Source organism: Cricetulus griseus, chromosome 8 (assembly GCF_003668045.3).
Source record: "Cricetulus griseus strain 17A/GY chromosome 8, alternate assembly CriGri-PICRH-1.0, whole genome shotgun sequence".
In the NCBI taxonomy this organism is placed as follows: domain Eukaryota; kingdom Metazoa; phylum Chordata; class Mammalia; order Rodentia; family Cricetidae; genus Cricetulus; species Cricetulus griseus.
Window position 1 is genome coordinate 55761269 of NC_048601.1, and position 17935 is coordinate 55779203.

The 17935-nt window shown below is 43.2% G+C and overlaps 1 protein-coding gene across 2 annotated transcripts in view; it reads left to right on the forward strand.

Annotated features, from left to right (window-relative positions):
- The first annotated feature begins 1697 nt into the window (after positions 1-1697).
- Arhgap25 (Rho GTPase activating protein 25) overlaps positions 1698-17935 on the forward strand; it is a 97849-nt gene continuing 81611 nt past the window's right edge. The window contains exon 1 of one of the 2 annotated variants that reach the window (XM_027428727.2): positions 1698-2267. The gene's annotated coding sequence lies outside the window, so the exon portion shown is untranslated. Of the gene's footprint in view, positions 2268-2901; positions 5989-17935 lie in introns of those variants that run through there. The other variant, XM_027428726.2, reaches the window with a different exon arrangement.

Here is a 17935-nt window from a genome sequence, read left to right on the forward strand (position 1 = left end):
TAAGAGATACTGAGACAACAAAGAGAAAAGCCACAAATCAGGAGAAAATGTTTGTAAAATGTACTTCTGACAGGAATTTAAATCCAAATATTTTAATGATAATTAAAAATTAAAACCAAACAACAAGAAAACAAATAATCAAAGGAAAAACAACAAAAGACTTAGACATATCACAAGTGAAAAAATGGTACAGTCGAGCAGTGGTGACTCCCAGCACTCAGGAGGCAGAGGATCTCCGAGCTTCCTGGTCTACAGAGCGGGTTCCTAGGCAGCCAGGGTCACAACAGGGAAACCATGTCTGGAAAAAAAGAAAATATAGTATAAATAACTAATTTCATGGTGCATCTCAAGATCTTGGAGAAACAGAGTAAGCCAAACACAAAACAAGTGTAAGGTAAGAATAATAATAATACAGATCAAAACTAATGTAAGAGTCTAAAAGGACAATACATACAAAGTACAAAGGACTGCTGAGCTAATAAGTTGGGTTTTTGGAAAAGATTAACAAGATTGACATGCCCAGAAACAAGTTAGGAAAGAAAAGATCCAATAGAGTTAGAGTTGAAAAAGCTGGTATGATAGCAGATACCACTTAAATCAATGGATCATTAGGATATTTGGAAATCTTATACTTCAATAAATCAGAAACTCTAGAACTGTATAAAAATCTTAGACTCAGGTTTACCTTTAAAAATTGAACCAAGGAATATTTCTTAAACAGGTCAATGGAATAATAACAATTCCCCCAACAAAGAAAACTACAGGAATAGCTCCAGAAACCCGTCCATAAAATGAAAACAAAGAAATGCTCTCAAACCCATTCTCCAAAGCCAGTATTGCCCAAACCAGATGAGAATTGAATATGATCAGAACATACAGACCCATTTTTTTTATTTTTTTGCGATGCAAATTTTCTCTACAAAAACATTGCAAACTAAATTTAACAACACATTTAAAAAATCGAACCCCATGAACAGGTTGGTTTCATTCCAGGATGAATGACTGTTTCAATAAGTGCAAATCAATACATATAATACAGCAATGAGTCAAACCAAGGATGAAAATTACAGGGTCTGCTTAACAGAAGGAGAAAAAGTCATTTGAAGAAACAACAAACTTGTGCCAACCCCTGAAGAAACTGGCCCTGTAGGCTTGTATCTCAACATAATAAAAGCTCTATTCAACTCTTGAACCAGCAACGGGCTGAGGATACAGCCCTTGTGGTACTGACTACAGTGGGTTGAACTGAAGGACTTGCTCCAAAATCTGGAATGAGACCCAGAAAGACAAAAGTCAGCTTATCCCCATTAGAAGGTGCAATGATCTAGAGGAGACCAAAAGTGATGGGGGAAATACTTCTGTGTATGTTTATAAATAAAGTACTTGCTTGGCCAATGAGACAGCAGGTTAGGCTGGACTAGGAGTCAAAGAGGATTCTGGGAAATGTAGTAGAGACATGGTGTTCCAGACAGGAAGTGACATAGCAAGGAGACTCATATTTAAGAAGAGGAAAAAGGAAGTGTCGCTCTCTTTTCCCCTCGGCTCCTGTTCCAGCTGCACGATATGATTCACCAGCAAGGAGGGACGCCAAATAGGCGTCCGATAAGATAAGTCCCATAAAATATATAGATGTATGGTAATTGAGACTGAGCTAACAAATGAGAATCCTAGTCATTGGCCAAGCAGCTTTGTAACTAATACAAGTCTCTCTGTGTATTCATTTGGGCCTAACTCGGGCGGGCGGGCGGCTGGCATAAAGCTCGCACGTGGTGGTGGGGCTCAGGCGGCTTTTGGCAAAAAGATTTATCGTAACACAAAAGATGCCAGCAGACTTGAAAAATTCAGCAAAACAGGAGAACACAAAATCAACATAAAAAATAACAGAATAAGATGGCCAGATGGCCAGGAGTAACCCCTAAGGAAGGAAATGGAGACATTTATAGTAAAACATACACTAGATAAAAGACAGCGCCTTTAAAAAGGGTGCTGAGGATATTGGGAGTCCACATGTAAAAGAATGAAGCTAGATCCATATTTTTCAGCTTGCACAAAAATGCATTAAAAGTGGATCAAAGTCCTAATCACAACATCGGAAGTTAAAGCTGCAAGGGCAAACACTTCTAGGCAGAAGCTGAGACAATGGCTTTCTGAATAAGATTCCAACAGCGAAGGAAGTGACCTTCAGGGCTGACTAATTCGATTGTATTAAATTAAAAGGCAGGTCCAAAGAAACAATTACTGGAGTGGAGAGACAATCTTCAGAACAGGTGAAAATCTCATTCAGCTATTCAACTAGTATGGGATTGATACACTAAATACATAAAGAACTTTTCAAAAAAGTACACACACAAAACCCCACAAATAACCCAATCAATAAATCGAGAACTGAACTGAACAGACAGTTCTCACAAGAATAGAAATTACCAGAAGGTATAGGAATGATAAATATATGAAAGTCCTAATGGCTGTCATCAGGGAAACAAAACAGCAAATGCTGAGAAGAATGTGGGGAAAGAGGAATCATTAATACTGCTTGAGTGAATGTAAATTGGTGCAGTCATGATTAAAATTAGTATGGAGGCCTCAAAACAACTAACAATATTACTACCATATGGATCTGCTTTACCTTTGTTACCACAGTCCCAATGGAATCAAAGTTGGCAGATAACAGAGGTACTTGCCTATCCATGTCTTTCTGCACACTGTTCACTGGATGGAACCAGCCTACAGGCCCATCAGCATATGGCCAGACACAGAGAATGTGGACCAGATACTCAATGAGTGTCATCCAACCACAAAGAAGAACAAAATGTTTGCAGGAAAATGCATGGAACTGACTCAGAAAGATAGCTATCAAGTGTTTTCCCTCATATGTGGAATCCAGGCATCTATGGGTAGGGTCTGGGAGGAGGGGTGGGGAAAGTGGACTGACTATGATCGAAGTAAGTTGAATATAATATGAAAATGTCTCAGTGAAACAGTAAATATGTGCAAATACAGTGCTTACAAAGGGGAAAACATGAACAGCTAAGCTAGTATAACAAAAAGTTCTCAGCAAAGAAATGAAATGTAAAATATCAAGGAGATTCCAGTTCTCACAAATAGGAATGGTTAAGATTTAATGAAAACATTACCAAGACTGCTGGTTAAAAACACAAAATGTTGGGCTGACTCCACAAGATGAAGTCTTCTGCCATCCTTCTCTGTGTCTTTCTGTAGTTGTGATCTCCCAGAAGACATGCAGCATCTCACGTGACGCTTGCTGTGTCCTTTCCTTTCATCTTAGATCATCAACCCTTCTTGTGTTTCTGGAGCCCTAATCAATGCTATGTTGCATTGAGGCAGAGGAAGTTTGGTCACTTTCATGTGACACCCATATAAATGGCAAAAAATGAATTGGTTAGAAAATATTACATTGCTCATATATCCCAAAACAATTAAATTTTTAAATATTTGTGTGTGTGCATGCACACATGTGTGCATGTGTATATACATGTGAACTCTTGCCATTGCTTGTGTGTGGAGGTCAGACTATAGCTTGCTGGTGTCCTCATTTTCTACCTTGTGGGTCCTGGGGATTGAACTTAGATCATCAGGCTTGGTGGCAAGGCCCTCTTTCCCCTTTGCTGAACCATTGCGCTGGCCTGTCAAGCTGATTTTGAGCTGTTTTTTTCTTTTTAAACTTATTAATGGAGTGAGAAGAAATATCACAAATCCATTTACTGCTTAGCTACATGGCATAATGGAGATCAGAAACTCGAAGTGTGTTTTATGTGAAAGTTTATAGTCAAACCGCTGTTGTAGCTGCAGTTGAAATAGCATCAAGTTCTAAATAAGGGGAGGGGGAGTTCTTGTAAGGAAATATGTCTGCCATGAAAATAAAGAGCTTATCAATGACATTCACAGGAAGCCATTTCTAGCCAACAAGCTGTTTGCTTTGCATGCTGGGTTGCTACTGGGTGCAAATCTTGGGAATGTCAGATCATGAAAATTCTCTTATTCCATGTAACTCATGCTGTCCAGGAAGGCAAGGCATCTTGGAGAGCAGCCTCCTTCCTTTTCAGTTAAGGAGCACATTGGGGAGATTTGCCATTGAGGAAAGGCTCACACAGCTAGTTAAGATTTGGAAGACCCTGGTCTTGCAACTCATTGGTCTTTCTGTTTCTATAAGAGGAGAAATCGTGGTGTGCCTTATTGCCAAGGTCTGGGGTGGGGCAAAGTGTCAGTTTCAGGGAGAGTTGGTTCATTACAAAACCACCATCCCTCAGGAACCGTCCCTGTGCTCTCCTCCCTCCTGCACCAGCCATGGCCCCTTGTGCTGCTTTGGGTCAGGGAGGTGGAAAGGGGACTGGCTGAAATTCAGTTCAGCCAGGAGTCCACAGAAGCTGAAAGGAGATGCCAAAGGAGACACTCACAGCCGTAACCTTCTTAGTCAAGGGGTCTACACTCTTTGAAAACCTATGTGAGAGCTTGGGTCTGCAGCAGCTGATTTGGAATATTGCATTTAACGGTCTCTGGGCTGTTCCCCTGACTGCCATGGGACTATCATTTTACTGATTGATGAGTCAGGCAAACAGAAAGTGGTTTGGGCAATGAACAAATTCGGACAGGAAATAAGGTCACTACTCATGGCTCATGAGTTTCTCTCTAGTATGGCTTTTTTGGAAGTCCTTCATTGGATGATATTTTCACTTTGAGTGATGTAGCAGGGTTTCATGTAAACTGTATGACTGTGATGAGCTTTCAGCATGAGACATACATTCCAGCCAGATGAGAACAAAGCCTCAGTGGCTTTGTAATTTCTTCTGAGTCTCTATTTCCAGGTTGGAACCTGTCCTTAGTACTGAGAGTCTGGGGTAGTGCTGATTGCTGGTCAAGTGACATAATGTAACAGCTGGCAGGGCCTGTGGATGGGCTCCCAGGACTATGGCACTACCCTTAGGAAGCAAAATATAGTATACCTTCTGTGAACATATCATGACACACACACACACACACACACACACACACACACACACACACACACACTTCTGTTTCTTTCCACAGCATCAGAATTTAATAAATAACAATAAATCCACATGCTACATTGGTTTCATTGGCTGCAATTTTCTAAGTAGTCATGATTTCTTTTGGTGGGTAGCTGTTTATGGGTTCTGTCATTCCAATCTTAAATACTAATATTAACTCTAAGATCAAGTATTGCATGTAACACACTAGTCACATCTACATATGTGTGTATGTGTAGGTCACAGAATGGTTACAAAAGCTCAAAAAGGTCACAGCATTACATTGGGAGTTGAGGGTGGGAGAGGGATTGCTCCCAGAAAATAACTTCCAACTACATGGAATATACTGAGAGGATGTTTTGGATATTTCATGAAGGGTTAGAATGTAGATCCTTAAAAGATGAAACTTGAATTACTTTGAACTGCTTCTAGGAAATCAGGAGGCGTTATGTAGGGTGTGGGCCATGGAGTAGAGGTGTTCCCTAAGGGGTAGAAGCCTCGCCTCCAGAGAGAAGTGGTGCTTCTTCCAGCCAGCAGCCATACTGCTGTGGACTCCTGACTTCACCTCTCTCCATAGGAATGTCTAAGTACCTGCTTTCTTTTTAAAGATTTATTCAGATCTATTTTTGGGTGTTTTGGCTACACATATGTCTGTGCCCATGGAGATCAGAAGAGGGTGTTGGGTCCCTTGGAACTGGAGTTAGAGGTGGTTGTGAGTCCTCGTGTTGTTACTGGGAATCAATCCCTCCTGGTTGTGTTCCAGCAGCCTGTCAAACTGCTCCTCAGACAGAAGGAGAAAGTGTGAGAGAGGATATGAAATGACAGACGTGCTGTGGAGTGAATCTCCACACCTTCTGCTCAGCATACCAAACCCAGAAGGCAGTGCCGAGGCTGAATCCACCTCAACAGGACACAGTGTGCACCCTAAAAAAGAGTGATAGAGACTCACAGAAATGGTCAGGAGGCGACTTGGATTTCAAGGGTATGGAACTGAGGGTTGTAGATTAGTTTGCCTGTGTCCCCTGACAGTTAGTGTTGGGGTTCCATTAAAAAGCAGGTTTTTTGTTTTTGTTTTTTTTGTTTTTGTTTTTGTTTTTAAGTACACAGCTGCGAACAGAGATTAGAGTCCAATTAAGGACATGACTCAAGGAGATGACACCAGCACACAGGAGTACACCAAGGGATAAGGAACTGATGGCATCTGAAAGGCTTGTGAGGGGGACACCAGGAGGGCAGGAGGAGAGGCTAGTGAGGACAGGCAGTAGGAGAAGGTTGAATACCCACAGCCAGGGTCCTCACAGCATGGCTGTGTGGGAAGCCCTGGCACAGCCAATCGGCAAGTAAGCGACAATCTCTCTACTGTGAAGTCACACATTCAATAAGAACAACAACAATAAACTGAGATGATCAAATTCCATTCCTAAATTCCAATGACATGAATTAATAGGCACGCCCCTACGCCCCTTTAAAAAAGACTTAAAGGGCTAGAGAAATGGCTCGTGGTTAAGATCACTGACTGTTTTCCTAGAGGATCCAGATTAAATTTCCAGCACCCACATGGTGACTCCCAACTATCTGTGACTCCAGTTCCTGGAGATCCGATGTCATCTTCTGGCTTCCACAGGCACCAGACATACACATAGTGTGTACACACCCCTGCAGTAAAAAATACACATGAAGTAAAAAAAAATACAGATATATTTAGAAACTAGATATGAGAACCTGAGATTTTGTGATTGGTTACAGCATCCTAAAGTTAACTCTCATTTTCACCTTCTTAGTTTTAACTATTATCATCACTTAAAAGCGAAATTAGTTTTTCTTGTAAAAATTTCAAATTTTCTTTCTAGTTCCCCTAAATTACTTCCAAAAATAATTCCCTGGTTAAATCATTTGGCTTTACCTGTACTTGATATCGGACACGCATGCCTCCAGCATTTCAACTCTGGTGAGGAAGCCATATAAAATGAATTTAAATGTAGTGATTTCAACTGCACTTGAAGCATCTTGTACTGCTTAGCATTTTCTAAGATGCTTTGGGGAAAAGCATGGTTTTGATGTAAACTGTTATCAGAACAGGGAAAATGGGGTGGTGGTGGGGAGCGGTGCGGCCTTCTGAAAAGAGTTCAGATACATCTGGCCAGCTAGTGACCAGACCTGCTGGATGTGTGAGTTTAGGAGAGGGGTCTTCCTATTGGTGCTCAGTGCCCTGCAGGAGCAGGGGTGGGGGGATTTGTGGGGGTCAATGGGGGTTCCGACACATTTGGGTATTTCTAGTGAACTGGGGGGACTGTCTGAGACGAGCCTGCTGTAGGAAGGAATCATGGGAGGCTCAGCCTGTAAAAGGGTGTGCTTCCCCAGGGAAGTAGGAACAGAAAAAAACCACAATTGCTGTTGAAGAGCTCTCCCCTAGCTTAGATGCCCACATGACTGCAGAAAGGACAGCAGGACATTCTGTAGCCTCCAGTAATCCAGCTTGAGATCCCTCAGCTAGGAAGGCCCCATTCTTCGCTCTTCTGTGGAACACTGGCAGGCTCCCTTGTGTGTTGGAAGAGACCATGCCCTTGGTTTGCATTCACCCCCGGGAAAACATGTCTCCATTTCATCAGCTGGAGCTCTGGGGTCCCTGAGACTTTCCTATTTGCTGTGGGCCTGATTCTGGTGAGGCACCAAACCTGGAATCCCACAGAGAGCTCAGGTGGCTGGAAGTCCAGCAGAGGGAGCTAAGAAGCAAGAGTTTTCCTTCTGCCAAATAGTCTCAGCAGTTATGGATACAAACACAAAACAAAACAAAACAAAAACAAAACACAACACTTTTCTCTGCAGGGTTATAATTAGGAACAGATTTAAGTCAAGCTCAGAAGTACTGTGATTTGGTTAGTGCTCCTAAGATTCCTGTTATTTGATCGGTGCTCCTAAGAAGTCCTGTAATTTGGTTGGTGCTCCTGTGGCATGTCTGTCTCGCTTTGCCAGGTTCTCTTCCCTGTGGGTCAGGAAGACAAATTTGCGTCTGCCAGGTGATGGGGGACATTTGCCCTGCCTCATGTGCCTCCTTGGAGCAAAAAAATAGAATTCAATTGAACTTTGGATTATGAGGCTAAACTGCCAATGCATTTTTCACCATGCCCTCTCCCTAGTAAGTTAAAAAAATGGCTTTCTTTAAGATAATAGCTTTATGATTTCTGAGAGATGCTTCAGTATAAGCCCTGTGACAAGCTCGGCCATCAGATCTGTAGAGGAGGCAGATAATTACCCAGAATGCATTGAATGAGCTTGAGTTTATGTTTGTGCACAAATGGTCAAGCCAGTAATTGAGAAATGAAAAAAGAGAATTGGCCACAGAAAAGATGGAAAAATATTAATGTAACCAAGTATTGTGGCTGCAAAGAGAAAAATACTCTTTAAAAAGACATGGGCTTGAATTATTGTTTTTTAACGTTAGAAAAAAAGAAATCGAACAGAATACATTCAATTCCTGGCCGAATGGAATAATAATGATAGTTTTGTACTAATGGAGGGTCTACAGATCCATTTTGGGTATTAAGTGGATGATAACCAGAGCCTAATGGACCTAAGTAGCCTATGAATCAGTTGCTGTTCCTCAGATGGTAGGCAAATAATAACTATGGGGCAAATCTGCCTGAAAACAGCTATATAGTTTCTATTTGCTTATTGAGAACTCTTTCAATGGGTTACATTTAGCTTCCCTGGCTAGTTCTATTGGTGAACTCCAGCCCAGGAGCCCTCAGAGTTGTTCCCTCTGAGTACAAACTGAACTGTTGACCATCAGTGACTTCTAGGCCAGGTGAATTAGGACACAGAGGTGCATGCCCAACCCTGCAGGCTTCCAGACAGGGGCCTCTGCAGCAGATAGATGACAGGGCATTTCAGATCAGACTTTTCCTCAGTCGATGTGCGACCTCACCAGGCACACTTATATAAGATGCCACTTATATATCTTGCCATAGCTTGTCCCCTCTGCTACAGATGTATTAGATAACTAAGTCAACTAAGAAGGAAATTTCTTTCACTCTCTAGTAACTGGCGCATAAAAACCCAGACTTCTGCTATGTGTCCCATAGCATAGGGCCAGCCCAGTGTAGGCAGGGTTTCCTATGCCTCCTTGGTCTCCTGCTTCCTCTTGGGCTGTCTGGATCATGTCATACTTGAAACTTTGCTTCTTAGTTTCAACCACAACAAAATGACTAGAAACAGGCTGCAGCCTTTCTTGTTCCCCTCGAAGACACCCATGTTTCCCCCTTTGCCTCTCCACTCTTGGGGTAACAAGGGGGTCCAATGTCACTCTCTGCAGGTTATTCAGATCCTTCTCTATGCCTGGTATTGGCCTTCATGGTGGTTTTGGTGGCTTGGGGAGGAGTAGAGGTGAACTTTTCCCCTACACCTTCTTCAGATATTTTTCTAGTGGGGACAGGTGCCTTCCTAAAATAAATTTTGGTGCAAGTCTTAAGTCAATATTTTTTTCAATTGTTAGGAGTTTAACTATATTATTAGTGTCTTTGTAAGACACCCTGGCCTATAAAAGCTCCATTCATATCCTTGGTATTGATGTAAAGAAAAGAAGAAAGTAGAGAAAGTTCCTTAATAGGAAAACATGCTTCACAGAAGTATTTCTAATCAAGCAGATCAAAAACATCTCATCGGCTCGGATGGGCATTGCACGGTAGCAAGCAAAGCGTTTCTCTGCTTTCCTTCCTTTCCCACAGGGGGCCTTTTTTGAGCACTTCAGCTGTTCTGATAGTTAAACAACTTCCCTGACTGAGAGCAATGACTAAGCTCTGAGCACGAGAGCCGGAAGTGTATACCGCAGAGCATAACCTAAAGTCGGCCTCAGGAAGTCCAGGCTTTGAAACGAAGAGGGCGGGGCCTTTCACTGCTGGTCCTTCCCTCCTCAGATAGCCTCCTCAAACCAACACTGTCGGCACCACCTAAACTCTCTGGAGAATTGCCAATCCTCTTCCATGCCCCAGACGTAGCAGACCCAGTGGGTTGAAACCAGTAGAGCCAGGCTTTTGTTTTGGGTGCTGGGGATTACGCCAAGGGCCTTGGGCATGCTAGGTGAGAGTAGAGTGATTTCCCCGGGGGGGGGGGGGTTATGAGGTGTTCTCCAGTTTGAGAAGGACTGCTTTAAGACAGTCCCCTTCATCTTGCGAACCGCTCATTTCTCTTGCCAACACTTGGTTTCTGGGTGGGTAGGTGACCTTATTCTGGTCATTGAGGCTCTGTAGGATTGTTGTGGGGGCTTCTGGACAAATAGTTCTTGCTGTTGGAAGGGGTGGGTGGGGGGGAATAAGGCAAGGACTGCTCTGCCTCAGTCTAGCTGGTTTCCTGGGTGAGGACAGAACTGTTGTCTTCCTGCATCATGGGGGTTGTGGCTGGCTAGCATATTGAATCAGTCCAGCTGAAACGGCATCTGGGAGCCCCTAAAATTGGTGATGCTGTAGCCAAACCACTTGGGGGATTTCTTGTATTATATCTGTATGGTTAAGATAGTTGAGTTGGATTCATCACAAAGCTCTATGATAAAATTCTCTTCTGTAGCTCCATTGCCTCTGGGTATATAAGTAAGTGGCTGCTAAGACCTGAACTCTAACTCATTTACTAAACTTCATATTTTTACAGCCCAGGGCTCCTGCAGAACAGGACTGGGCTTCCACAAGTCCATATGATGTATCTCCACATAGACTCTTAGCAACTGAACAAGGCCACAGAATTTTTTGTTGTTGCAGAATTAGTTGTGTAGGATGGCTGTTGAGGTGTGGCAGACATACTTGCCCAGTCTAGATTGGTTTAACAGTAAATATATTCATATATTCACATAAATGAGTTGGGAGAGGCAGCTAGGAGAAAGAACACCCTCAGGTTCAGTCACTCATACCTCTCATTTCTGAGGCTAGGGCCATTTCCAACTCTTTCCATGCTGAAGACTTTTCTGAGCCATGTTTTGACCATTCTCCTTCGGCTGCCTTTCAACCCTCAGTGCAATTCCACCCCACTCCCCAATCACATACTCATCCTTTAAAAAAATGGTAGTAAAGCTTTTATCTCTTTAAAAAAACATATTAATCCCAGTGCCCCCTCCTCTCATCCCACTCCCCCTCTCAGCTTCCCCTAACCCCACTCCACATTTGCTCCTCAGAGAGGGTAAGGCCTCCCTCCCATGGGGAGTCAATCAAGTCTGTCCCATCACCACGTTGAGGCAGGACCAAGGCACCTCCCTCCTGAGTCTAGGCTGAGCAATGTCTCTCTCCATAGAACATGGGCTCCCAAAAGCCAGTTCATACATTAGGGATAGATCTTGATCCCACTGCCAGTGGCCCCACAAACTGCCCAAGGCACCCACTGTCATCTGCATTCAGGGCATCTAGTTTGGTTTCATGCAGGTTCTCCAGCTGTCAGTCCAGAGTCAGTGAGCGCCCACTAGCTCAGGTCAGCTGTTTCTGTGGGTTTCCCTATCCTGGTCTTGACCGCTTTGCTCTTATTATTGCTCCTCCCTCTCTTTGACTGGACACAGGGAACTTGGCTCAATGGTTAGTTGTGGATCTGTGCATCTGCTCCCATCGGTGACTGGATGAAGGTTCTATGATGACAATTATAGCAGTCCTCAATCTGATTACAAGGAAGGCCAGTTCAGGCACCCTCTCCACTGTTGCTTAGAGTTTTATCTGGGGTCATCCTTGTATATTCCTGGGAATTTCCCTAGCACCAGATTTCTTGATAAGCCCATAATGGCTCCCTCTACCAAGATATTTTTTTTTCCTTTCTCTCGCTCTCAGTCCTTCCCCCAGCTCGACCATCCTGTTCCCTCATGTTCACCTCCCCATCCCCTGAAGATGGAGGTTTCTGTCCACCTGGTCCTGCAGCCGTTTAGCCCCAAATAAATACACAAAGACCTATATTAATTTGTAAACTGTTTGGCCAATGGCTTAGGCTTCTATTAGCTAGCTATCTCTTAATCTATGTATTGCCACGAGACTGTGGCTTACTCTTAATCCAGCATGTTACTCCTTCAGCAGCATGGTGTCTCCTGGCTGCATCTCTCCTCTCCCCTGCCTTCTAGTCTGGTAGCCCCACCTATATTTCCTACCTTTCTCCTGGCCAATCGGTGTTGTATTCATCAACCAATAAGAGAGACATATATACAGAAGGACATTACCCATCAATCCCCCTTCCTTCCTCCCTTTGCCCTGTCACCCTCCCCTCCCTCTCATGTTCCTGATTTACTCAGGAGGTTTTGTCTGTTTCCCCTTCCTATGGGGATCCATGCATATCTCTCTTACGGTCCTCTTTGTTACCTTGCTTCTCTGGGGTTATGGGCTGTAGGCTGGTTATCCTTTGCTTTATGCCTAATATCCACTTATGAGTGAGTGCATACCATATTTGTCTTTCTGGGGCTGGGTTACGTCACTCAGAATGGGTTTTTCTAGTTCCATTCATTTGCTTGCAAATTTCAAGATGTCACTGTTTACTACCACTGAGTAGTACTCCATTGTGTAAATGTACCACATTTTCTTTATCCACTCTTTGGTTGAGGGGAATCTAGGTTGTTTCCAGGTTCTGGCTATTATGAATAGTGCTACTTTGACCATAGTTGAGCAAATGTCTTTGTGGTATCAATGTGCACATCCTTTGGGTATATGCCCAAAAATGGTTTTGCTGACCCTTGAGGTAGATTTATTCCTAATTTTCTGAGAAACCACCATACTGATTTCCAAAATGGTTGTACAAGTTTGCACTCCCACCAGCAATGGAGGAGTGTTCTTCTTACTCCACATCCTTTCCAGCATCAGTGTTTTTGATCTTATCTTAGCCATTCTGACAGATGTGAGATGGTATCTCAGAGTTGTTTTGGCTTGCATTTCCCTGATGGCTAAGGATGTTGAGCAATTCCTTAAATGTTTTTCAGCCATTTGAGTTTCTTCTGTTGAGAATTCTCTGTTTAGATCTGAACCCCATTTTTTAATTGGATTATTTGGTATTTTGGTGTTCAGTTTCTTGGGTTCTTTGTATATTTTGGAGATCAGACCTCTGTCAGATGTGGAGTTGGTGAAAATCTTTTCCCATTCTATAAGGAACCTTTTTGTTTTGTTGACTATGTCCTTTGCATCACCGAGGCTTCTCAGTTTTAGGAGGTCCCATTTATTATTTGTTGCTCTGAGTGTCTGTGCTACTGGTGTTATATTTAGGAAGTGGTTTCATTTGCCAATGCATTTAAGGCTACTTCCCACTTTCTCTTCTATGAGGTTCAGTGTGGTAGATTTATGTTGAAGTGCTTGGCTATAGGTATGGATCTATTTGCATTTTTCTGCATGTCTGCCTCCAGTTATGCCAGCATTGTTTGCTGAAGACGCTTTCTTTTTTCCATTGTACATACTAACCCTTTAAAGCCTTTGGTTCCTCTTTGCCTTTCTTTATCCCCATTTTGATGGGAACTGGGGAAATTAGAGACTGGAGTATGGTTTGCTAGCCAAGTTGCCCTAGTTTTTGCTTTTATTGAGATCCACAGCATTTCCTGCCCCTGGTGGCTCAGTTCAGAGGAAGGAAAGATGCCATCATGGACAAAGAACAGAGCCTCATTGAGTATACATGTTCTGTGAACAGATAATTATTAAAAATAATTGTTCTTAACTCTTGTATACCATTAAGAAACTTCAAGATAGACAAGGACACTTCAATGGGTCATGTGGATAAGGGAAGGATCCCAGACTCCCCTGTCTATAATGAGTGTCTTTCACCCCCTCCTTTGGAACTTGAGTGAATAATCTTCTCTCTTACACAACTCAGAAGGTGTGGAATGTGGATCTCTTTACTTTCACAATTTTATTTTAAAATTGAAGTTTTAGTTATCTGAAGTTTTAGACCGAGGAAGAACATATATGCAAGACATGTGAGTGGAGCATCAGACAAACCCTCACCATCTGATGGTATCTTTAGGTGGCACTTACACTGCTGAAACTGCCAAAGTCTCCAGGGCCATGCCAAATAGGCACATGCATTTTACCTTATAGCATCTTGGACCCAAACTTCCTTTAACCCAGTAAGATTTTGCCCCAGCCTCCTTTTCTCTTTGGTCATAGCTAAACAACACATGCACATCCTGCCCTCCCTCTACTCTATGGCATTCTGTGTGTTCAGCTGCATTTCTCTATGTATAACCCTCAGCGCTTCTATTGTAGTTCGATGTATGTTAATTTAAGTTCTCATGCTATGTGTAACCAAGGCCACCTCTATAATATAGACTCTATAGACTCATGATTTGGCCCAGAGCCAAAACATGGAGGATTTTATTAGTTCTACAACTGAGCTAATTCACTGCTTGCTTTTTGTGCTTCAGCCTCTTTCCCTGCAAAAGACCAGAGATTAATCACATCCTGAAAGACTTTGCATGTACACAGATCACATCACTGCCCCAGGGTGACAGCAATCACTTGGTCTTTCACAGTTTAACTTAAGAATCAGATATGCATTCTTATCATTTTCCACATACAAACTGCATCCAACAGGCATTGGCAGGAAAGATTTGGTTTTTTAAAAGTGTGAGTGAAAACTGAGACAGGTCTTTAAGTTCCTCCACATGTGGAGATTTTTTCTGACTTGTGTGTGGACCAACTTATTTTATAGTGATCTGCATTTCCTTGCTCTTTCTAGAGCCATTACCTTAGACTTCATTGAAAGAGTCCCATTTTCTTCTTTGCATTCGTGTTCACTGGCTTAAGAGATCTGGTTAATCATATAATTAGAATGCTGAGTAATTTATTTCACCCAGGGAAGCATTAGCTGGGGACCAGATACTACTAAGTTCATTTAGGTAATCCATGCAGTTCATCTGATGGGAATAGAAGCGAATAGCAAGCTACTAGCTGTGAGTACAGCCTGACATCTGTCTAAAAGCTCTACAGAGGAGAGCTGTGAACTTAAAGGAAAGATCTGATAGATGGAATCTCTTCAGTGCAGTTGGGGGGTCCCTCTGGAGCCTGGTTACTAATGTCTGGGCACCTAACACCATGCCATTTGGGACATAATGATTCATGGGTTGTACTCAGTTTTCTTGAAATGGAATTTTCATTATTAAACAAGAAGCCTCGTGGTTCAGATGCACAGAGAAGCATTGGCATAGGGTCTGGGCATCAGTTACTTTTCTGATGCTATGATAAAATGCCATGACCAACAGCAACTTAAGGAAGGTTTATTTTGGCTTATGGTTCTAGGAGGGTCAGAGTCCACAATGGCAAGGAAGGCCTGACAGCAGGTAGGAGTGGGAACAAGTTATATTTCATCTGCACACAGGAAACAGAGAGAACAAACTAGAAGTAGGTGGGTGGGGTGAAGTATGCATTCTCAAAGCCCTCTTCTCCCCACTTCCTCTAGTAAAACATCAAGTTCTAAAAATTCATAGCTGCATCCAACAGCGCCAAGAACTGGGGACCGAGTGAGTCTATAGAGGATGTTTCTTGTTCAAACATAGCTGAGAATTTCACTTCTCACTCTGTGGCTTCCTCCTTGATAGACTCACCAACTTTTGAGTTTGGCACAAGGCAAATATGTCATAAATAGAGGAAAAGAGTTTTGTTGGGAATTGCCATAGGACCCTTGAAGCAAGTCAGTCTTATAACATTGTATGAGCCTCTTCCTGCTGCTACAACAAAAATCACAAAAATTGAATGTCTCAGGCCACAGCTTTATTCTCTGGTAGGTTTGGAATTTGGATGTTCAAAATTAGTCTCACTAGGCTAAAGTGAGGTGTCACTGGGGGCTGATTTCCTCTGGAGAGCACGAGGGGAGATGTACTTCCTTACCATTGTCAGGGCTAGAGTCTGTACACTCCTTGCCTTCTTGCTCCTTCTTGGCATCAAGGGGACCTCTGCTCTGTCTCACGCCTCGTGCTTCCACAGTCAGACATCCCGCTTCCCTTTGGGATACTTAAAATTACAATCAGCACGCAGAGCATAATCCAGGGGAGTGTTGCCATCACAGGATCCTTGGATTACTCATGTCTGCAAGGCCCCCACCATGCTGTGAACTCATCATCATTATCAGTGTGTGTGTGTGTGTGTGTGTGTGTGTGTGTGTGTGTGTGTGATGTGTGTCTTTTCCTGGTTCCCGACAAACTCCTAAAATTCTCTGTGGAAGGTTATTTTGACCAGGTTAATTGAGATGAGAAGCTCTCCCCTGTGTGGACCGCACTATTTCCTGGGCTGGGAACATGAACTACATAAAAATGAAGAGGGCAGCATGGGAGTTGTTCCTAAGAGCTGTTTTGGTTTTTGAGACAGTGTCTTTTACTAGCCTGCAGCTCTTCAGGCAGGATTGACTGGCTGACCACTGAGCCCCAGAGATCTATCTGTCTCTGCCTCCCCAGGGCTGGGTCTGTAAGTGTACACCACTTCTCCTAGCTTTGCACATGGTTCTGGAGGGTTGGACTCCGGTTCTCATGCCTGTGTGGCAAGCACTGTATCAAATGACTTATCCTTGCAGCCCCTTCAAATTCTTTTGTGGATTAACAGCCTCACTGCTATTTTCCCCCTCTTGCTCAAGCACAACTATCTAGACCCACTCATGAAACTTCTTGGGAGCAATTTTAGCTAATGCAACTCAGGGTTCACAGAGGAAATAGTTGTGTTTCAAATGAAGATGAGCATGAGTTTCAATTTTATGGTTACTTCAAATTTCATAAGCAAAGCCTTTTGCATAATGGATAAACTGTGGTGGGATTCTTTTATCAAAATGACAAAAAAGCATTTTCTCTTTTTACCATCAAAGCTAACAATCACAAACTAATTCCTTTCCTTTCAGATTGTATTGCATATTGTATGTTTCAGGGATCAGGTTATTTATTTTTAGGGGTCCCTAAAACTTTCCAACAAATTACAGATTTCTGACCTGACCTATAAACAAATTGCACCTCTGTCCCACGTGGTTCTGCAAAGCAGGAGGAACAGTATCTGTAAGAGGGGAAAGGCAGCTGAGTGTCTGTGAAGCCAGTGCACTGTCCCTGCCAGCATGTGAAATTCCCTGCTCCTGCTCTCCCTCCCTCCCCCAGCAGGTCTGTCCTGTGTGTAGTTACTCAACTGGAACCTCAGAGTTTCATATCGGCTCTGGAATCAGCTGCTGCCACTTCCTGTTCTTCCAGCAGAGCTTGGCTGTGAATCTCATGACCTCAGGACAGCGAAGTTGGTGCTGAACAGTCCAGATTTGTCTCTGTAACATAGTTTTTGGGTTGGAGACATGGTTCATGAGCTGAGAGCATCTGCTGTTCTTGCAGAAGGCTAGGGTGCTGTTCCCAGAACCTACATGGTGACTTGCAACTGTCTGTAACTCTGGTTCTAGGGGCTCTCATTACCCTCTTCTGGCGTTTAAGGGCAGTGGACATGTGTGTGTAGGCAAAACACATACACACACACACAGACACAGACACAGACACACACAGACACAGACACACACACACACACACACACACACACACACACACACACACACACACGAACAAAATCTTAAACAAACAAAAACAACAACAAAAGCCAAAAACAAAAAGCAAAAACAAAACCCACAAAACATAGCTCTCCAGAGACTGAGGAGATAGCTTAGTTGGTCCACTGCTCATGTAGCAGCACAAGGCTCTGGGTTCAAGACTCAGCCCCACCTAAACTGGAACTGGTGCTGCACACCCGCAATCCCAGCACTTGTGAGGGTGAGGCAGGAGGATCAGAATTTCAGCATCACCTTCAACTACATAGGAAGTTCAAAGCCAACTTAGGCCACATGAGACCCTTCGTTAAAACAGAATTTCAGTTCTCCAAACATTGCACTGGATCTCCCCACCATGGAGCCCGAGGGAGACAGGGTTTCAGGCTTGCATTTCTGAAGCTCAGGTCTCTTTCCCGTCTCTGCCAGGGTTTGACTTTCACTTTCCT